Below are 23,646 nucleotides of genomic sequence, written 5' to 3' on the forward strand. Positions count from 1 at the left end.
CCTTCCCACAGTTGTGAAAGCATTATTGTAATATTATTGCATTACATAATAAAGACAGAACATAAACTTTTAGTATCAAAAAACGAACACCTTTTAAGAAGCGCTATATAAAAAGCAGATTATATCAACAAAGGTGATTTGTAGACAGAAGCTGGAAACCCCACCTGTGCTTGGCGTTGTGTATAAATAGTCTTAGAAATACATTTCGCTTTTAGTGTTTACACATTTTTGCATAAGTGATGGCAGATATATAGAAAGATATAAAAAAGATGAAACGTATAGAAAACAAAACACAGATGAGCAATATAGAAAGTTGTTTATAGACACAGCGAGAGCGAGTTATGGACAGTGAGATAGAGGTAGACAGCAACAGGTGAGATGACTGCAGTGAGATAGGCTATTTAAATTAGTGAAAAGGAGAAGTGAAACGCGGAGATATAAAGTGACATAAAGAAAGATAGAAATCGTGAAAAAAGGAAAATGTTGTTTAGGAGGAGACGGTTAAAAAGGGAGTGCAAGGGTGACATAGGCAGGGGAGAGAGAGAATAGAAATATAAGCAAGCACGCACGGCTACTCTAATCGTGGTTGGCTGAAAGGACAATGTTGCTTTTAGGCTACCCATCTAGTTGAATGTGTTTGAAATGCATTAACACCTTGCTTCTCAAAAGACTACCAAGTGTAGCCGCCACTAAGTCTGGAGTGGTGTGAAACATTCCAATAGTTACTAAATGTGGTTGAATGGGAGTCTGCCGTGGCACAATAAAGAAATGTTGCCTCCTTGTAAAGATCGTTATCATAGGTAGGAGATGCAAATGTGGCTTTGATGCAGTTGCACATATGGGTGATGTTCAAACAACAATTTGGCAAGTTTGTAACTGATATAAAATAATGTACGAGCGTTTTTGTTCTTTTTGCGCTGTAACAGTTTGTTTTTTAAAAAAGTTTAAGACAATACTCTACCTAACACAGCTTGCTTTTTAGACCCACTGTTTAAACCTCCATGCTAACATTTAAACAGAGTCGCTCAGCCAGTTATGGTAAAATAGCTTATATAAGCTCCTTGCATTCCTTAGCAACCAGTTCCCAATTGAAATATAGATACGATAAAAGGCAAACAGACACTGAGGAGGGACATGGCACAAGACCGTGCATAAACGTTTGCTCAAATAAGCACCACTCTAAAGATATGGTGAAAAATAAACAAATGGTGATAACAATAAGAAGTCCGGGGATGTTTTAACGCACATGAGCTTTAAATACATCGTTATACTACAATACATGCTAGCAAAAAGTGCGTGCGGCGACGCTAAACATATGGTGAAAGATAAACACACGGAGATGACAATAAGAAGTCCGTTTATAATTTAAAGCACACTAGCTTTTAATACATCGATATACTACAATACATGCTAGCAAATACTTTTTAGAAAGTACAATTATTTTAGGTACAACTGCTACATATGTAGCACAATATTTGGCACAGATCAACAAGTTGCCAAGGGGCCTTGTCAATATACTTAATTACATGCTAGCAAATACTTTGGACAAACTACGACCGAAAAAAAACAAAAAAACAGATGGCCCCTGCGCGCGCCGCTGCTCAAAAAAGCACCACACTAAAGATATGGTGAAAAATAAACAAACGTTGCTAACAATAAGAAGTCCGGACATGTTTTGACGCTCATGAGCTTTAAATAAATCGTTATACTAAAACAGGTGGCCCCTGCGCGCGCCGCTGCTCAAAAAAGCACAAACACAAAAGTTAAAGCACATTAGGGAAAAAAAAACAGATGGCCCCTGAACGCGCTGCTGATCGAAAAAGAACAAAAGTGAAAGCTTATCAAAAAAAGCACGAACACAAAAGTTAAAGCACATTAGGAAAAAAAACTGATGGCCCCTGAACGCACCACTGACCGAAAAAGTACAAAAGTGAAAGCTCATTCGAAAAAAAACAGATGGCCCCTGCGTGCGCCGCTGCTTGCTCCCACAAGGTGGATGCCGCCACATGCACGAGTGTGTGGAAAAGAGCTGACCAATTTCTAAAGGTCATATCCTAGGGCAGCGCATGTGCGCTGCGCTAGGCTCGACCTAAAAATTGGCCGTAATTCACTATCAGGACATGCCACACACACCAGGTCATGTCCTACCTTTCACATACACTGCACCCTGCCCACAGAGGTAGACTTAGGCCTACCTTAAGGGTGCCTGACATGTAAGAAAAGAGAAGGTTAGGGACTGGCAAGTGTGTGCACTGGCCAAGTCGACATGGCAGTTACAAACTTAGCGCAGACTCTGCCTTGGCAGGTCTGAGTTACCTTTTCAGGGCTACTTATGTGGGTGGCACAATCAGTGCTGCAAGCCCACTAGTAGCATTTGTTTTACAGGCCCTGGCACACTCAGTGCACTTTACTAGGGACTAACAGGTAAATCAAATATCCAATCATGGAAACACCAATCCATAACACAATTTACACAGAGAGCATATGCACTTTAGCACTGATTAGCAGTGGTAAAGTGCCCAGAGTCCTAAAACCAACAAAAACTGGTCAGCAAAAAATAGGAGGAAGAAGCAAAAAGTTTGGGGATAACCCTGCAAAAACAATTATACAAACAAAGTTCAAACAGTACCAATACCCAAAATGCAACATAATAAGCAGAAGAAATAAATAAGTTTAACCACAAATGGGTGTGAGCAATAGGCCTGGGCTAAATTTCCGTTCCGCTCGCGGAAATTGCGATAATTTGACATTTTCGCGTTCCGCGGAGAGCGCGAAAATGTCAAAATTTCCGCATTCCACAGCTTAGCGATAATTTGTTTCCTGCTCGCGCTGTAAAATAATACATTCTCGCGCGCGAGCGATCGCCTTACCTGAATCCCCACGTTCGCCGACAAGTTTTCCCGATCCGGTCGCGTTCTCCACGAGATGTTGGATTGTTGGTAGCCATGTGCGCTGTCTCACGACAGTTCGCGCCCGCAGTAATGTCATTGGTCGCGCGATCACGTCTTTCTTCTCGCGATCATGCACCGCGAGAAGAGTGAAAACAAGATGGCCGCGCCCGCGAGCAACCGCATGGGTAAGTTGACGAGCCGCGACCACGCAGAAACTAACGCGAACGGGCGGGAAAAAAACTTCCGCATCTTCGCGATATTTCCGCGTATTTGCGGAGATTTTTAACATTTTTGCGATAATTTGCGAAAGTCACTTTCGCAAATTCCGCCCACCCCTAGTGAGCAATATTGAGAAATATATGATTGAAACTTCTAAACCTATATTTAGGCAATGGCAGTATCATATTTTAACATAGGGGTAAAGGGAGGGGAAGGAGGAAGGGAGGAAAACAGGGGAAGCAATAAAAAACAAATAAACAGGAATGTAAAAATAGCAATGAGAACTAATTTAAAAAAACTGTCATAAAAGGGGTACATGACGAAGGTACAAAGGAGGTCAAGCAGCAATCCTGGAAAGAAATGTTGTAAGGGGTGACCAAAGTAAATCTTTTTTAATCAATGGGGGTATAAAGGTGACATGTGCACAATCTAGTCTACGATGATGGCATAACAGGTTCCACCAAGCATGGTATGAGATTTTAGCTGCATCCTTCCAATTGACGGTCATGATCTGAAAGGTAATAGCTATAAACAAGTCAATAAATGTAAGCACGCCTACCAGAGTTCCCCGTATAGAAGAGGAGCCACCTAGAAAAACATGAACAATATCAAAGGGAACATTGGTAGAATAATATAGAGTCTGCGTTGTACTTGCTGATTGTGAGGAGGTATGAATTCTTGTCCATATGGAGCCCCAAGTGTTAAACGAAAATTCTTGGGCCAAATCTTTTTCCCATAGACGTTCTACCCTGGATTTGGTTCTAAGGTCAGTAGTGTGAGACAATATCTTATAAATGACAGATGCCTTGAACAGAGTAGAGCAGTCTAGGGTGAGAGTGGGTGTCTGATTGTGGGAGTCTAAGGAAGAATTCCGGGATTGGAGTTGTGTTATAGACAAACTGAGGTAAGAGTAATGAGGAGTATGTGGGAGAGATATTTCATACTTCTCTTGGATCTCTGTAAAGTCCATAAGAGACCCGTCAATGGTCAAGTGCTGAAATGTGATAATGCCTTTTGCAATCTATTCCTTCCGGAATAAAGCTTTTTTAAAAATCTTTAACTGTTTGTTGTACCAAACTAGAGTGTGTGCACAGTTATCTGAGTGAGAAAAGTGGACTTTGAACAAAAAAGTAGCTACTGCAGTAGAATGCGTGAAGGTAGGAGATAAAATACTTCTAGGAGGCTGGTATAGATGAGTGGCCGCGGTAAAAGAGAATGGTGCATTTTGAGATTGTTCTAGTGAGCTCCAGGCCGTTGGTGGTGTATGTGAGGAGTCAGATAGAAAGGTCCAAACTTGTTTAAGGGTAAATGCAGAATGATAACGTCTGAGATTAGAAAAGTTAATCCCTTATAATTCTTTTGGCTGCTAAAATCAAATAAGTGAAATTCTAATCTTGCGATTATTCCATAGGAATTTGGTCAAGGAGCGGTTACTAATCTTGAAAAAAGAAAGTGGGAGAGTGATTGGGAGCATGGAGAGATAAAAATTAATGATAGGAAAAAGCATACTTTTGATTGTAGCTAATCTACCCCACCAAGAAAGAAATAGTAGGGACCAACTGTCAATGAGTGCCGAAAGTGTTTTAAGTATATCTGTAAGTTTAATTTTAATGGTTTCTTTGATATTGTTATTGTAAAGGATACCTAAGCATTTAATACTTTTGGAGTTCCATTTGAACCCCGAGTCTTGAAACATATGAGAAAAACAATGTTTATTTAATGGCATAAATTCGGATTTATCAATATTAAGTTTATAACCAGAGACTAGAGAATACTCATTTAGCAAAGAGAAAAACGCCGGCAAAGAGGTAGTGAGGTTGGAGAGGTATAGTAAAATGTCATCCTCATATGCAGTAAACTTAATATCTATCTATTTAAATTGAAACCCCGTATACTGTGAGGAACGGCAAAGTATTTCCAAAAAGTTTTCTAGGTCAAGAATAAATAAAAGTGGGGATAAAGGGCATCCTTGTCTAGTTCATCTGTGGAGTGAAAAGTGTTTGGATTGACAGACGTTCACCCAAATGGAGGTGGAAGGTGCAGAGTATAACAACTTAGTGTATCTCAAAATGGGAGGACTAAACCCATGCCACTTTAATACTCAAAAATGAATTCCAAATTTACTGTCAAAGGCTTTTTCAGCATCTAACGGAATTACAGCAACTGATGAATCCATTTTGGAGGCCAAAGAATAATATTAAGGAAAGTCTAGGAGTTATCAGTAATGGAACGTCCCTTAACAAACCCTGACTGATATATATTAATTAGGTACGGGATTACCTGATTAATACGAAGGGCTAATAGTTTGGCAAAGATCTTACAATCTGTATTAATACGGGAAAAAGGTCTGCAATTTTGACAATAAGAGGGGTCTTTGTCTTTTTTAGGGATCAAACAAAGCATCACTTGAGTGAAGGAACACCGCGTTTCACCTGAGGCTAGGAAGTGATTTATAAGGAGCAAAAACTGAGGGACCAAAAAGTTTTGAAAGGAAGGAAAAAACGTACAGTAGAACCATCTGGGCCAGGTGTTTTGTCTTTAGGAAGTTGGTTAATAGCATACATGTTTTCTTGTTCTTATATTGGACTATCGAGGGATGAGAGATCATCACGGTTATCAGAGGATTTGGGGATAGTTTGAAAGAATGAATCAATTTGATCAGAGCAAGGGATCGACTCAGGGGTGTAGAGAGAAGTATAATAATCAGTAAAACATTCAAGAATCTTAGTATCAGTGATGTGTCTGATTTCTGCACTATCTGTAATTGCAACAATCTTAGATTTTTGTTTTTTATTTTAAGATAATTGGCTAGGGATTTTCCAGCTTTATTTCAGCCGCCATACATTTTAGCATCAAATTTAAGAAGATTGTTGCAGGCATTATCCCCGGATTGTTTATTTTATTGCATTTTAGCCTTAATGAGATTGGACAATGTGTGAGAACAGTTTCAGGTAAAATATTTGTTCTCTAGGGCCTTAATTTGTTTTAGAAGTAATGTTGTATCCTTAAGTGCCTCATTTTTGTTCCCGGAGACAAAGTCCATTATAAATCCTCTGTCATTAGCTTTGAAGGCATCCCAAAGAACATGAAATTGTGAAACAAAATAGAGATTATTATTGAAAAACTCCTGCATAAACTGTGTAAATTGTTCTACAAAATGAGTCTAACAAAAGGGCATTGTTAAAACGCCATCGACGTGAAATGGGTGTGGATGTGGATGTCGGATAGTCCATTTCTGTATGACAGGGGCATGGTCAAAAATGAGAATGGAGCCAATTTCTGAATTTGTCATGAATTGAAGAGATGTTTGGGTGAGAAATATATAATCTATTTGGGAATGAGATTTGTGAGCGGGGAGATGAAAGAGAATTCCAAGACGTCAGGGTGAGAAATTCTCCACACATCCAACAACCCTCTAGAAGTAATAGCTTTGTGAAGTCTTTTGCATTCTATTGGGGATGAACTTGGTTTGAGAGTTTCGGTGTAAAAAAGGATCCATAAGTTGGTTGCAATTGCCCCCCAGAATCAGGTTTTCAGAGGCGTGAGAAGAAAGAGTGGAAAAATCTTCCCAAAATATTAAATCAATACCATTGGGTCCATATATGTTACAAATGGAAAATTGAGTTTTGTTAAATTTAGCATTCAATAAAAGCCATCTACTGTTGTTGTCCTTGACCTCAGTTTGCACAAGAACATTTAGTCACTTGTGAAACAAGATCACTACACCATTCTTGTTATTAACAGATGGGGAACAAAAAACATCTCCAACCCATAATTTGCACAAGGAAGACAGTTTTTGCTCCTTAAGATGTGTTTCTTGTAATAACGCTATGTGACATTTCAATTTTCCAAAATGGGATAATACATGTTGTTTTTTTTTAACTGGATTACGGATACCCTTAACATTCCATGAGATAACACATAACTCACTCATTAAAAAAACTTATTTAAAATTAAGCAACAGAATACATGAAACTTAAACAGTGAAATAGATGAGTTGCAAAATGGCATTAAGTGGTACAAGTCCAGAAAGGAAGATAATCAAAAAAAAGAAAGAAACAGATGAAGGCCCGATAATAAGGAAAAATGAGAATTGCGAAATAGGAAGGAAAGTAAAACACTTAGCCTGATGTACCCAATTAAACATACCAGGTAGGAAATAGTAAAAAGCCATGAAAACAATAACGTAAAGACAAAAAGAAGCTGGAGTTAAATACAGGGTATATAAGAAAGGGAAATAAAGGAGAAAAAGGAGAGGATGAAGGGGATAGGCAAGAGGCAAAGGAAGAACACAGTCTCCCTTGAAATGTAACCGAAGAGAAGATGACAAAAAGCCAAAAGACTTTAGTCTTAGTATTCACACACAAAGTAAAAAACAGTGATATGGGGGGGCGAGAAGGACAGAAGCTGCCCCAGAGAGGGACACTGAGGAATAAAAAATGTTATGGCAATAAAGAATCAGAAAACTGTACTCATGAGACGTAAACATATGTAACACAATGGAAAGAAACTTAACAAACTTTGATGAAGACAACGCAACGGATTGAAGCATACACAACTAAAACAGATGGACAACGCAAATGAGGACATCCGGGTCGAACAAGAAGGGGAGACCTGTGAAACAAAAGAGACAAGGTGTTAGAATACAATACATTTTTGCTCCGTTCCATAGCTTCTTCCTTGTGAACGTGGATACATTTCCTAAGCTCTGCAGGATCCTCAAAAGTGAAAGTTCTGTCTTTGTAGGTTACTTTGAAGAAACTGGGGTGAATAAGACTGTAGTGGGCATTCATGGATCGCAGCGTTGGTCGGAGGTCCAGAAACTTCTTTCGGCGATTTGCAGTAGGCTTAGAGACATCTTGACTGAAGAAAATGTTATGACTGGATCAAACCATCTGTTTATGTTTCTTAGCTGCATTGATTATCGCCATGAGATCAGAGTATAATAGGAAATATGCAAGGATTCGCCGTGGCTTGTTTGCGGATGATACATTCTGTGTGCCCTTTGAATATTAAGTTCAGTGGATTTCAGCAAATCAACTATCTGAGGTACTTGAATCTTAATAAAGGAGATTATATCCGAACCTTCGTATCGTTTCCGAATTCCATAAACACGTAGGTTGTTGCGCCTGTTTTGATTTTCTAAATCTTCTGTGGTTTTTCTTAACTGCGCCACCTCTCGAGAAAGAATGTCCACTTTGGCAACAACATCTTGTGCGCCGCTAATATTTTGTTCTACGTCCGAAACCCTGGAATCCAAACCAGACCATTTCTCTTCAATTCTTTGAAGTGTTACGGTAGTTTCCGTCTGAAAAGGTCAAATGTTGTGCAATTCGTCCATAATGACTTCCAGAGTCAGAGGAAGAGGTGATTTTGTTGGAGAGGACGGTTCTTTTTTGACACGTTTGTTGGTGTTGCCAGCCGAGTCTTCGCGACCAGTAGTATTGGAACCAGCAGCCCCTTGGGATTTGTTAGGGTGCAAGGAATCCATGTTCAAAACAATGCTTAACCGCAGGGCCGACTAAAAAGAGAATAACCCTCTCTCAAGGCACAGAAATCCAAGTCTATAAACTACTATGTGGCTGGAAGTTACGCTGACGGATCAGCTGAGGACCCGACCACATATGCAAGTATAAATAGCCTTAATAACATATGAGGAGAAGATAGTGACAAGTGATGAGGAAAAGGAACTTCCATTGCAAATTATATATTTGTTGTAAAAATATAATTAGTAATGTTGAAAAGAGCCCAAATGGTCAAAAAACGCCAACCACAGAGGCATTTCCACAGCGCTGTTTTCTGTGCAAGTGACGAACGCATAAAATGGCGGCCCCAATGTGAGGAACACCAATGCAGAAGAAAAAGTGTCCAAATAGACCGTTTGAGGTCTAACAAACTTGCCTCAGCGCTCTACTCCGGTTCCGACGAGGAAATCCATGATAATATCTCCCCGCCGATGACTGGAGAAAACCCTTCCGCTGCAAAACATTCCTCAATGTCGCGGAGCTGCTCTAGGGGGCGGCCATCTTGTTTCGCCACCACCTCTTAGTCTCAAATAATGCCCTTATTTCTTTCATCTCACCATCTTAGTCTTCAGTTGGGTGACCTTTCTACCCTGCTACCCACTTCAATGACATGATAAATGTATTCGATAGCTTGCCAGGCAATTGATTGGCTCTCATGTCAGATGACATGATGTCAGGGCACCACTTGACCTTATGTCCTGGGTGAAGACAGCACACAAGAGGGTGAGACATCCGAAATTATGCACTAGGTTAACATCGGCAATAATGAATTCAAGGTAAGTAGGAGATGTAATGGGAAGATACTATTCACCACTGAAAGGATTGGGCACTTTTTGAAAGTGGGAAGCAGTTACAAAAACACAGAGTATCCTTAACAACAATCCATATTGACTATTACAGTCCCCCATATAGACTGTAGGGAAATAGGTTAAATGAGCTTCCCTCCTTAAGAAAGTAATTATATCACTCTAAATTAAGACAATTCATTCCAGCCTGAAGGCACACATTTCCTCTGATGACATACTACTAGCACAAGGATCTAAAGCAGGCATAGTCAGCCTTGGAGACGGTCAAAGTCTTTCATTACCTATTATGAACACCATAACGTCATCCATATTACTATCATCTTGACAGAAATCATTTGTGTGGAAGACCCTGGACTAAGGCACTGAGGACCTTCAGAAGTTATGAACTTCTTTTAAGGAAAAGCAAAAAAATTGAATGCGAGTTTGACTTACCATACAAAATAGATAGCAACATGCTGTTGAACCTTTTCTTTTTCTTCATAGCAATGCAGAGAAATTCTCTTGTGCAACACTGTCACTACTGGTCTCTCAGTATATTCTGCAGATTGAAAAGTCCACTGTTAGTGCATCTACCATTATTCGGAGTTGAATATTTTCAAACTAATGCAATACAACCAAAAATTCATTTTTTTTAAGGCTTTAATAAATCCGAATATGGAGTCTCTAATATTGACAATCCACAGCTCACCAGAAATTCAAATATCAATTTGTGTTTCCAACCTAGCGTACATCTCTTAATCCTATGCTTTATTTGCTACACAACTATATTAGGACGTAGATAGCATTTTCTGATTGCCAGCCAAGTGACAGCATACTCTTCTCACCGCAATTCTTTTCGGTTATCGTATGCCAATAGCAATTAAATAATCTGATAAGTTTAAAGAGGAAGGTTTATTTTGCAGTTAGTGGGAATAATGAAAATTGTGAATAACACATTCTAAGATCTTCACTTTAGCACATCCTTATCTGTTAAGCAACAGTGAAGTCGAGAATATTATGATCAACCACGCCTTCAAACACATTTCTTAGTCTCAAATAGTGCCCTAATTACTTTCATCTCACCATCTTAGTCTTCAGTTTGGTGTCCTATCTACCCTGCTACCCATTTCAATACCATGATAAATGTATTTTATTCCTTGCTAGGCAATTGATTGGCCCTTATGTCAGATGACATCCTGCTGTAGCTTTATGATGTCAGGGCATCACTTGACCAATTGTCCTGGGTTAAGACGACACACAGGAGGATGAGACATCCAAAATTATGCACTAGGTTAATATCAACAATTATGAATGCAAGGGAAGTAGGAGATGTAACAGGAAGATACTATTCACCACTGAAAGCATTGGGCACTTTTTGCATGGAGTTCCAAAAACACAGAGTATCCTCAACAACAATCCATCTTGCCTATTAGAGTCCCACATACAGACTGTGGGGAAATAGGTTAAAAGAGCTTACCAGCATATGAAAGTAACTCAATCACTCTAAACTAAGACAATTCATTCCAGCTGAAAGGCAGTAATTTTCTCTGATGGCATATTTGCTTACACAAGTATCTAAAGCAGGCATTGTCAACCTTGAAGACAATCAAAGTCTTTCATTCACTATCATGAGCATGATGAGCGTTGCCAGGTTGCCGACCAAGATTGCTGCATAGTACTGCCGCTCTGCCAGCCATCCCGATATCTGTGCCATATCCACGCCTTGTAATGACATCCTGCCCATAATTTTAGGGGACTGGGCTGTGAGCGACGACGGGCTTGGAATACCTGCAGCAGAAATGAAAAAAATTAATGTAAACTCCTGTCCCGCCAGGGAAGCCTGGTGACCGCGAGAGAGGCCACTTGGATGCGCCCCGGGATGCACGGCTGGTGCGGGATGACTGAGGCCCTCTTCTGCTGTGAACCATTGGGTCAGCTTGCTAGCTCATCGGGGGCCCCCGCACCCTGCCGCTTGGAGCCTGCCTGGGGCTGCTGGTGCCCGCTACATCAGAAACTGGGAGGAGGCTGCTGAGACCAGGAGCCATCGATAAGCCGCTGATGCACAGGATTATCGTCGAGCCGCAGGTAAGCTGGCCCGCGCTGCTCCCAGAACCCCACGGTGACAGGGAATGTGGGCGAGCCTTGGAGCAGGCCACCCGGCTGGTTGGGCCTGCGGACTGTGCGCAGTGGTGCCCTCCGTGCCTGGGCTCTGCCTCCTCCCTTCTGCTCACATAGTCAACAAGCCTGCTGATGAAAATCCACTGAGCTGGACAAGGAGGGGTCAGGCGGAGAGCTGGCTGCAGTGAGGGCCTGTGCTGGGGAATGGCCGGGTCGTTGGGCCCCATAGACACTAAGCCTGAAAACGATAGTTGTTTTGGTCTGAGACCTGCGATGAGGACGGGCCGGGCTTTCAGCCCCCATGAAAAATAAACCTGCTTTGGACTGTGGGGGACCGGACAGGAAGCCGGCTGCAGTCTTTGTGAAACTATGATGAGGACAGGACTTACTCCAGAGAGGTGGGGTGGGTGGCCTGTGCGCTCACGGCTGCTGGCTGCAGCGGGGTCCTAGGCCCACTTGTTGGCAGCTCCCTTGCACAGATTAAAAAACACAGTAAGGAGAACTGAGGACATTGCGGAGGGCCTGGATACCGGTAGCCAGACGCACAGGGGTGTAGCACCTGTTACTCGAGCCGCGGAGGGCGGTAAGGGAAAAGGGCCCGCTGAAATGGCAGGGCTCCTCGATTTCCCTATATCCAGATTTCACTGCTAAGGTACAAGAGGCCTGCCGTAAATACAAAGGAGTCAATGCCACGCTAAGGAATCTGGGTCTAAAATACGGCATAATTTACCCTGCTTGGCTCCGTGTGATAGTGGAGGGTAGGGCACAGCTCTTTGACACCCCAATGGCAGTGCAGGAATTCTGCTGCTACTACTCAGAGGCCCAGGGGGTGTGCAGGAAGGATCAGCTGAGAGGGTCTCCGCCAGACAGTAACTCCGGGGCCAGCGTCAACCTCTTTTCCACAGAGTAGCTGCCGGCTTGACACATGGCCTCCAGAGACACATATCAAATGAACTGGATGATAACTGAGCAAAAGGCTTAGATGCTGCTCAGGCTAGAATAAGGCAAATATAGCATCATACTTCAGTAATTGAACCATCCTACAAATATGGGTATCTGGCGTAGTGTCGCCACCCCCTTAGTGTGAATCACACCTCTTTGAAACGCATATAAGAAATTATTTTTGTTTCTTTTATATTCATGGTAACCTATGACTTGTTGAGATTTCCCTGTTCTGGACATGGCAGGGATGGGAATAGGGTAGGGGAAACGAGATTTCAGAGTTATACTGGAAGTTTTGCATTGGTTGCATGTTATGGTTGCTGTTCTCTATACACCTCGACACTTGGCATACACACCTAGTCTCACTAAATGTTCCACATGACCACACAGGGTAGGCTATACCCTTTTTCGATTTAACACTAGTCACATGGAACATTAGAGGATTAAATAATGCACGTAAAGGCAAACCGGTTCTACACTATCTACAAAGACACAAGGCAGATATAGCCTTCTTGCAGGAGACTCATCTTCTCCCTGCGCCATCACCTGGATACGCGTCCTCATGGGGGGGGGGGCATCCCGCTACTTTGCAAACTACAGCACATATGCCAGAGGGATGGCCATTTTATTACATAAGCGTATACCATTCCAACCCTCAATGATTCCGCGCTGACACTGAGGGACGCTACACCATTGTGGCGGGCCTCCTTATGGGGTACCACATGGCTTTTATCTGTGTGTATGCACCCAACACGGACAGCCCAGAGTTATTTTGCAATTTACAGGCCCAGATAGAGCAGGTGGAGGCGGACTATTTCTGCATGGGAGGTGATTTCAATCTACTTTTAGAACCTAACGTGACCGTACTGCTGATACCCCCCACTCTAAACTGAGGTCGCGCCGGGCAATGGTTGAACTCTGCAAAACGCACAACTTAATAGACATCTGGTGCCATCATCACCCATTCCAGCCTGCCTACACACAATCAAAAGCTTTATTTGTATCAGATTAATTAAAAACGTCATTATAAAGTGCAAATACTTTTTTCGTGAGGTGCGTTTCGGATTTGTCGGGGGTGCAGTTATTTACAAGTTTCGGCATTGCTGTGTAAGGAAGTTTTAACATGCATTTTTGTGTAATTAAAACTGATTAGTCTTATGTCTACAGGTACATGTCTTGGATACAATAGGGCTCATGTTCTGCATTTGGTCCTTCTTCCTGTGTTTTTATAATAGAAACGTTCCCGTGGCTGGCTTTTGTATCCGCTTACCGAAGAAGTTTGTTTACTAGGTTGAGGAAATTTGTGCCACGGCGAATCAGGATGATGGATGTACCCTCCATCCAGTGGATCACTGCCTGTCTGCATGTTCGAATTTTTAGAATGTTTAAAATAGGTTTTAAAAGAATCTTCCTCAACTCACTGATGCTTGGGCATACACACAGCAGATGCGTTAATGTTTCATTATAATATCCGCAGACACAGCAGTTCGTTGTTTGTGTTTTCCTTTTCCATATTGGCAGGAGGTCCTTTGAATCGTGGAGACCGACCTTCACAATGCGGTCATTACACCGCGGTATGTTTACATCACGGGCATTACAACGCAAGTCGTTACAACGACTTGCGCTGGATGGCGCTCCAAGCTAAGGAATAGTATGATTTACTATTCCAACACCTTCTCTACTGTAACGTAGGCTGCAGTTGGAATTGTAAATAATACTATTCCTAAGTTCAGTGCCCTCCAGCGCAAGTCGTTGTAACGACTTGCGTTGTAACGAACGCGATGTCAAATACCGCGTTGTTAATGAATGCTTTGTAATGGCATACATTCTTGAATTGTACATTCCTAGTAGATATTGGATGAAACTCTTTTTTTATATCTATGCGGAAGTGTGAAGACAGGTAGACTTGAGACTTTGGGTGTGTGTATGAGTTTATCACTGTCCATGCGTCGCGTCATTTTGTCAGGATTATTTTGTCTTCCAAAAAGGTTTTCTTCTTTAAATGGTTGTTACAGGCCTTATTAAATACTGCCTTCTCGTTCTCGTTATCCCACAGCTCTTGAATGTCTAACTCCTTCAAAGATCTTCTTAGATGGACGCCCCTCGAATTTGTAAGTTTTTGAGCCATTTGCACCTGAATCTCAGCCCAGCATATGCTGTTCAGCGAGCCGTGTTCGAAGATTCGAAGCTTCCAGCTGAACTTCACAAAGGCATTCATACTTCGAAACTTCTGATTCAGGAGGCCAAATTCTAGACGAACCTGGGCTGGTGATGCGCATTTGGGGGAGACAAAAAAGGGCCTTGTACACCTTAGTCTGGAGCTCGTTCAGCAAATTGGAATCATTGCCACACCATGTTTCTATACCGTATGATAGAGTACGTAGTATTTGTGCTGCCATCACTTTCAAGAGATGGCTGTAATCGGGGCAGCAAAGTTTTTTATTAAAGTGATATTCAATCTCTACTACTGTCCTATGATCTGCCACTTCCATTCACCCCTTCTAACTCGCATTTAATTGAATCAATCCCCACTGATCCCTTCAGGGAACCTAAGCCAAATACTAGAACTTTAAATGTAAACAACCTCACGATAGTCACTACCACGCTACCCCCATCAACTGACACCCCCGTTAGTCTCAAATGTGCGCTCCTAAACTTCAGATCGGCTGTTAAACACGCTGCAGATATTGACTATCTCATCCTTGTCCAAGATCTTGACCTTTTAATGATGACGGAACTTGGCTAAATGACTGTCGCGCCTATCCTGGATCTTTTAATTCCGCCCAACTTTGATGTCATTAGGTTGGATAGAACTAGTGGTCAAGGGGGAGGCATTGCATGCCTACATCGTAGTAATTTAACAGTGAAAGTCATTCATGTCGACCTCCTGCCGACTTGTGTTGAAGTGACTGGGGGTAACAATCACACATGCAAACTGCATACGTTATACCACCCCCCTCGCGACAACCTTCCCTTCACAATAAATTGCTTGCGTTGGTGCTAGCTAGCCATAATCGTGCAAATGCATGGAGAGGGCAGAACTGCGCTATTACTTTAAAAATATGATACAGTTTTGCTCTTTCCATTTCACGGAATGAGGCACAGCAACTTCACTTGCTACATTGCATTGCATGAAATGTTGTATATCTCGCCCTATGTGCATAAAGTATCATCAGGTCAGTACTCCAGTCGCTACAAATACTCACAAATTCGAATTTGCAGCCACGGGTAGTATAAGTGGAAGTTCCAGCAGGCCACAGAAGGCCTAAAGCTAGTCGGTAATTAAGATTAGTAACCATGGAGAGCAAGTCGGTCTGTCACACCTCTCCTTAAAACTAATCAGTGATGCAGAGTTATAAATATATGAAGTATATGGAAAAGGCACAGTATTGGGTCAAGAACCCATCACCAAAGCTAGTTATTGATCAATAGCAGTGACCGCAGAGCGTATATGTGGAAAAGTCATCTGTTCAGGCGTAAAGGAAAAAGCTTGCGCGCCATGACTGCCGTACCTAAAGCAGGTCAGTAGGGCCTAGACACCCCTGGGCAGTAGTGTGCTTTACAAATCCCGCTAACATAACAGTATATCAAGAAGGTGCTAATGCTGCAATCCATCGCTCAGCTCGATATTCCATATTCATGGTTGCGAAGTCTGCTCAACAGGAGACTCTTTTAGTGAGAGTGAATATAGAAAACATGTTGGCACATCTACTGTTCACTGTGCTGAATATCAGGAACAAGCGATCTGTGGGTTGTATTGGCCGCCTGCACATCAGGGATAAAGACAGCATGGCTAAGAGGAGAGAATGAGCCTTACAAAGTTCAACTCTCTAGGATATCACCTTCTGTACTTTGTTTCCTTCACTGCAGGGGATTTGTAGAGAGAGGTGGGTGAAGAGGGGTATGAGAGGGCAGAAGTTGGCATTACCTTTACTTTGCTTGTTGGTGCTAGGAGATGCTGCTGTTTGTACAGGCCTGGTGCCAGCTGGTGACTGACATTCCACCCTGTGTGTGGGAGGTTGAGGGAGGCTGCCAAGCAGACAGTGCAAGCTGGGTGCAGGCCAGTGAAGAAAAACCCTGGACTGCTGGGACAAGCGCAGTCTTGTGCCTGAGCACTGTGCAAAGAAGCAGGCATCGGGGACTCCATCTTTGAAACGGACAAGTACAGTTGACCTAGCCTTGGACACCAAGAGAGGCGTTTCAAGGTGTGGGCAAAGTGGGCGATTGCCCAGGTCCCCCACTTTCCAAGGGCCTTCTGGGAAAGTGAATTTTCTCTCTAATTGACCCCTGTCTATCCTATTTCTCTATCTAAATCTCTGTGCCTCTGTGTCTACCTCTAGCTACGACTCTTTCTTTCTACTCTGTGTGATTTTAAGAATTTTTGGGGTCCTGGGCAAGGCATACTTCAACTGCATTTGGGTGGCCCAGTTAAAATTTTCATATCATTTAGCAGTTGATCAGTACATTGGCCCCCAAATATTTCTTGCCCGGGGCCACCAAAATCCTTAAAACAACGCTGGACACCAATGACCGGTCTACTGAGGTTTCAAGCCACAAAGCCATAATGAGCAGTGTGACATTAACGCCAAGACGCAACTGGCGCAAGGCGCTAACATCAAGGTGGGTGCTGCAGATCCGGGGGCATCAGAGAGGCACTGAAAGAGGCATGACTATAACAGAACCTCTAGGCTCGAGCCCCTGGGACGATAACTGACTAGGATGCGGATCGCCAATTAAACTATTTGAAGACTCAAGGTCCATCAGGCGCAGAAGTATGCAGGATACTCCCAGAATAAAATGGTCTGAGGGGGCGCAAAACTGAAAGAAACAGGGGTTTAGAAGATTACAAACATTTTCTACCTCGAATACACAGCATTGAAAGGACGTTCTGTAGCAATCTCTTGGAGAAGAAATATAAAAAGCATTGGCATAGCCAAAAGGTCTTGCCTTTCTAATGCAAGTTCTGCACTGTTGGCTTTGCCGGTGTGGGCCTGTAGAGTATTGTTTATTAAAAATAAAAGAAAAAAAACAATTTGAAATACTGGAGTAAAAGCAAACATATATCTTATGGTATCTCCAAACTGTACAAGGAAATCAGTGTTTTCAATCTTTATAAATGGCATAGTTTATTTTTCAAATACTTTTAACTCAAGAAACTCTCGAGAGAATTAAAAAAAGGATAAGGATGTGTCAGAATGTAAAGGGAAATGCTTGCCAAGGTCTAATTTACTTACCATAGCATTCAGCCATGTGCTCCTCTCCAGTAGCCAAGGCATCAGATTTTTGGGCTTCCAGGAGTAGTTTCATGCTAAGTACACCTTCTGAAGCCACCTGAGTTAGTGCAGCAGATGGGCCTTCTTACAGCGCCATAAAAGCCTTTGTGTGCCAAAGCTTGTGCTTTTATACAGTATGTGAAATGAAGAATATAAAACAAAACCAACCTTTAAAGTCTGTTCTTCAGCCATGCTTAAGCAAAAACATCCATGTTGCTGTGCTTTAATTAACAAGCTGGGAGGGGTTGGGAGCGATACACCACAGGTAATAGGGGTGGAAGGCACGTTTTTGCGGGGTGAAGCAGCACATGAGGGAGAGGGTTAGAAGACACATGCACTCTAATGGAGTGCTGAATGAAAAAGAAAAAAAAACGTTCCCTAAATGTGAGCAGTGGAAGGATACAAGTGAGGCAAAAAATGGATCATAAAGAGGCTATGATCCAGGAGAGAGACAAACACAAGAAGCCATTGAATAAGAAGCAATCACATGATAGTTAGAATAAACCCAACCAATGGTAAGCAAGGGGCAGGCTTTAAGCTCATAAATAGGTGTTTTGCAACCAAACAGCTTGTGCTTCTATTACGCAAGGCCGAAAAAACCTAAGGGGAGATTTACTAAGATTTTGCACCATGTTTCGCTCAAGATCTTTTTTTCTGATTTACTTCTAGGAGTGCTTAACTTATTTAGAGCTGGAAATAATGTGAAAGTAGCGCAAAGCAGCGCATAGCACTGCTTTATCTTTACTTAGCGCCAAGAGACCATATCATGGGTGTAGCATGGGCATTCACATTCAACCACCCAAGGTATCTGACGCTAAACCCTATTTACTAAATAAAGTACACAGGAATCAGCGTCGCCCTTTTGAAGTAGGCACAACAAAGGAGAAATGCTTTCATTTCTCCATCCTTTTCCGACTTTGTACATGTGCTGCACTTTCCAGTACACATACAGAGAGGGAAAAGGGTTAAAGTTAGTTTAAGCATGGTATTCCAGTACAAAACCTATGCTTTACTCACAGAGACACCCTTGCACCACGGTGCAAAGGCGTCTCCGTGGAGCACAGCAGCTGATTTCAGTGCTGGCGCCAGGCAAAAGGGAGGAGAGTGCCACATTTCTGTAAATATGGCATTCTCCTCCTCTCTCCTTTTCATGCAGCGCAGCATTTGCAGCTGCTGCACTGCACTGCGCTGCGTAAGTGGTAAATCTGGCCCCAAGAGGTTAAACAAGACATCTACCTCCAGTACATGGAAGTGAAAGAAACACCTGGCAGGTCGGCAGCAGAATCCAGTCTAGATCTACCGAGTGGGTCCAGTGTCTGGTGAAGTAAACATATTGGGCATCATGGCCAGGGCAGATTAGGGCATCAGTGTTCTAGTTGACATGGGTATACTGGAGATGAGGCACTACCTAGCAATGTATGGGATGTGCAAACAAACAGGTTAAATAGATTTGTTGAGTATCAACCCTCTCTACTCAGGCCCATAGCCAGGGGTAGATGTTTTGGAGGGCATGGCCTTCGGGAACAATTGCAGCATCTCAGAGTTGAACAGAAGTGTGCAACTCTCCAAAATATCTTTAAAAAACATAACCCAATATTATATTTTAATATGCAAAATATTTTGCAATATTTTAAAGTATTAGCATTATCACTTTTAATTTACATTTATCCATTTTTGTAAAATGTATTCATACTGTTGCAATATGTTTTATGATTTCTGTAATAATGCCATTGCAAAATATTACTTCACATGTCCGTGGTAAATATGGCATAAGTGCATCGGATAATTCCTCTACATCTGTATTGATAAGAAACCAGTCCATTAGAATGTCATTGCTAATATCCATAGATTGATATGTGTCAGTATTTAGCACTTGCGTTGTTATTGTACTTATTTCTTGCTCTGTTTTTTCTATCCCATATATTTCAAATTGAATTGTTTCTGATGGAGGTTCTGTTGCCTGTGTATAGATGTTAAAGTAAACATTAGGTTTGTTCAAAGATTCTTTTAGTTATTGTGTATAAAATATTTTGAATTTGTACTTACTTGAAGTTGGCTGTGTCTTGTTGCATTTAATTTTTTCACCATCGAATTCATGTACTATGACGTGGGTTATTTTTACTTTTCTCCAATTTTCACATTAAAGTTGGTTGGTTCTCTCCATAATGTTATTTTTATAAAGTCCGTCGAATCCGTTATTGTTATTGATTTTAAATTAGTTTCTTGTCCGCAGATAAATACAGTTTTTATTTCTTCTTCCTTGAAAAAAAAATTAGAATAGTTATTTTTTTTATTTAGTTACTTAGTTAGTGAAAGCGATATAATGTGATAGTGTGAAAGAGAGTTAGAGAGTTAGTTAGTGAGAGAGAGTTAGTAAATGAGAGAGTTAGATAGTGAGTTAGTGAGAGAGAAAGTTAGTGAGAGAGAGAGTTAGTGAGCGAGAGAGAGTGAGACAGTAAGAGTGTGTTAGAGAGAGAGAGAGAGTTAGAGAGTTAGTTAGATAGTGATAGAGTTAGTTAGTTAGTGAGAGAGAGAGATAGTTGTATAGGTTGAGAAGTGAAGAGCAGGTAGCGTTGTGAGGAGCGGTGTGACGTTGGATTTGGGTTTTTTCAGGTGTATGAGGTATTTGTGGAGAAGTGAGGAGCAGAGCCTAGGGCACCATCGTTGGCGGTGTGTGGACCCTTCTTGTGGAAGAGTAGATAGTGTTGCAAGGCGACGCGTGGGGTGGTATTGGGAGGTGCTTTTGTAAGGGCTAGGGCCGTTGTGTAAGGGTAGATAGTGTGTGCTGCAAAGTGTGGCGCTGGGTGCAGTTTTTAGATGGCCGTGATCTATTGTGGAAGATGAGATAGGCGTGTGAGAGTAGGAGTGGTGCTGTGCGTGTTTTTTTAGGCGTTTGAGTCCCATATGGAAGAGGAGATAGCGCTGCAAGGGAAAATGTGTGGCGCTGTGCAAGGGCCTTGAGTAATAGGTGTAGAAGTGAAGTGAAGAGTAGATAGCACTGCGAGGTTTTTAGTGGTGCTGTGTGTGGCCGTTGGAGGCTTTTGAGCCCCTTGTGGAAGAGCAGAGAGCGCTGTGAGGGGAGAGGTGTTGCGCTTAGTTTGTTGGAAGTGTTGTATATTGACTTACTTCTGCAACTGTTCCGCAAACAGTCATCAGTGTTTTTTAAGTTGGCATCTTTAATTGCTTTCATTGACGATGCTGGAGGTGCTGGTGGCTGTAATATTTTTTCCACCTCTTTTACAAGTAATTCTGATAATGCTATTGCAGGAAATTTTGTTATTTTTGTTTGTTTTGTTATGATAATTGTATTGTTTTTGATGATAATGTTCCGAATTAGTAAACCATTTGTTTCCTTTGTTTGACTGTAGAAATCTTCATGGTAACAAGTTGCTTTTATTATTCCTGTTGTATCAGCTAATGCCAAATGGTATAGAAATATGTTGTCTTGTTTTGCGGTTTTGTAGTAAGTTTTTGGTGAACATTTCACAACGTTTACTCTGATCAGCTTTTGACCAGGACTTGTCATGTTTGTGTCTTCTGCTGGCTTGTTGTGAGAAAGTGGCTCTGTATATACTGTTCCCTAATAGGTACAGGGTGTACAGAGTCCACAGTCCCCAAGGGTTTGACAGAGGCTAAAGTTAGATATAACCTTACTCTCTAAAGTGGTAGCTTGGTCGAGCAGTAAGGCAGTATCAGAGGACAGTGTAAAGCATTTGTTGTACATACTCAGCAAATGGTCTCACACACTCAATAACTGAACTCTAGGCCAATGGTTTATATAAAAAAAATATATGCTTGTTTTATTTTAAAACCAACACTTGGCTTTAAAATATACTTTCTCAGAATGAGATGCTTTATATAAATACTTTTGCAATATGCAATTGACTTTTGTAAACAGTTACAAGTGGTTGCAATAGGCAACACTATTTTAAACACAACAATGCATTGAGCTCAATGGAAATTTCAAGTTATTTGTAACAGATTACTTTTAGGATTACTTTTGGAATTCCAGGACTGAATCCTAGATTCAGTTCCGGGTCAGTACTTAGAATCAAGTGATGAAAGTCAACTTAATTACTGTGATGATTTTTAAACAATATTTAGCTATTTTAAAAGTTGACACAGAAAATATTTCAAGGAAACAGTCAATGATTTCCTATGGAAGAAAATTCAAGTTGCAGGTACAGTATGTTCTTGTTACTTTTGTAATCCAGTACTGGGTACCTAGACTCAGTTCTGGGACCTTTATCCAGAACAGGTAAGTAATTACGTTTTTAGATATTATACGATTTTTAAAGAATATTTAAAGATTGCAGAAATTGACACTTAGAAGAAATTTCACAGAAAAACAGTCAATGATTTCCTATAAGAGAAAATTGGGTTACTGGTAAGTACAGTTGTAAGTATTTTTCAGAGTCAGTGCTGGGCACCAAGATCCAGCACTGGGATCTCACCTAAGAGCAGGTGAGTATTTTCGTTTTCGTTACTCGGCTGATTTTTGGTGAGTATTTTAAGATTTGAAAAGTCCACACTTAGAAGAAATTTCAGGAAAAAGCCGGTCAATGTTACCCTATGAAGAAAATAGAGTTATCGATTTAATGGTAAGTACTCGACTGGCAGAGTTGAGGTTCTGGGCATAGACTCAGGGGTCCCCCAGGGTCAGGTAGGTACAGTTGGTTCACCCTCAGCGACTCTAGGGCGGCCGGGTGCAGAGAGAGTTAGACCCAATGTTATCCTACGAGGGATAGGGGGGCCTTGGTTGGTGGCTGCTGACTAGCAAGCCACGCGGCTGTGGGAGCTGGGCTCCTGGTCACTTACTCAGGGCAAGTGGGGAAGTAGGTAGGTGTAGAGGTTGCACTGCCAGGGCCACTCGGGTGGAGGGTGCAGGGTGCTTTTGAGCCTTCGGGTGCTCAATTGATTTCAATGGAAATCTCCGGTTTAGAAAAAGACTGCAAGCTCTGGGACGAGGATTCTTCAGGTGCCACCACCACTTCGAGAGGTAAGTTGGGTAGTTGGAGGATGGGTAGGTACCCCGGGATTGGGCACAGGGGGCTGCGGGGCGCCGCATGCAGGGGTGCCTTTGGGTGTCAGGAAATCTTACCCTCTGTTGATCGCGGTAGGGGGGGGCACCTTGTTCTGAGGCTGCAGGCTTCTTCAGGAGTGTCGAGAGAGGTCCTTGGGTGCCGGACTCGGGGTCACAGTTGCCGTGGGGTCATCCTCGTGGTCTTTGTTCACTCCGGCACTGGCCAGGCTTGGCTGGTGCAGAGTGTGCTGGGTTCGCGGTTCCGGGCTGCTGCCAGGGATTAGAGGAAGGTTTTGAGTAGAGCCTCTACTCATGGGAGTCCCAGGGGCTTAGAGCCAAAAGGTAGCCAGGTCCTCCGGGCTTTGTGAGGTTGCTGGCCACAAGAGATGCCGGGTTGGAGCAGGAGCAGGTTTGAGGGCCGACAGGCCGGTAGGGCTGGGGCCAAAGCAGTTGGTGTCTTCCTCTTCTTAGCAGCTGCAGGGCAGGTCTTCTTTTTTCTTGCTCTTCTTTGTATTTCTGAATCTGGAATCTGGGGAAGGAAGTTTCAGGGTGCCCCTAAATACTAGATTTAGGGGTGTTACAGGTAGGTGAAGGGCAGGGATCAATGGGTCCCTGTCCTGGGGTGGGTACACCCCCTATCCTGCCTCTCTCCTGTGGGAGGGGGACAGTAGCCTAGTCCTGATAGGGTAGGTCTTCCCATCTTCAAGATGGCGAGAGCCCGGAGATGTGCTTCACCTCGCCTCCCCCACCTGAGGGGTGGGTTTGGCAGGCTGGCACATCCCCTGTCCTTATTTGGGGTTTCCGGCCAAGCTTCCTGCCAGAGTGGGAGGTTGCAGTGGCCTGGGGAAGCTCACAGAGGCGGCATGCCTT

The sequence above is a fragment of the Triturus cristatus genome, chromosome 4_2 (assembly GCF_964204655.1).
Source record: "Triturus cristatus chromosome 4_2, aTriCri1.1, whole genome shotgun sequence".
Lineage (NCBI taxonomy): Eukaryota > Metazoa > Chordata > Amphibia > Caudata > Salamandridae > Triturus > Triturus cristatus.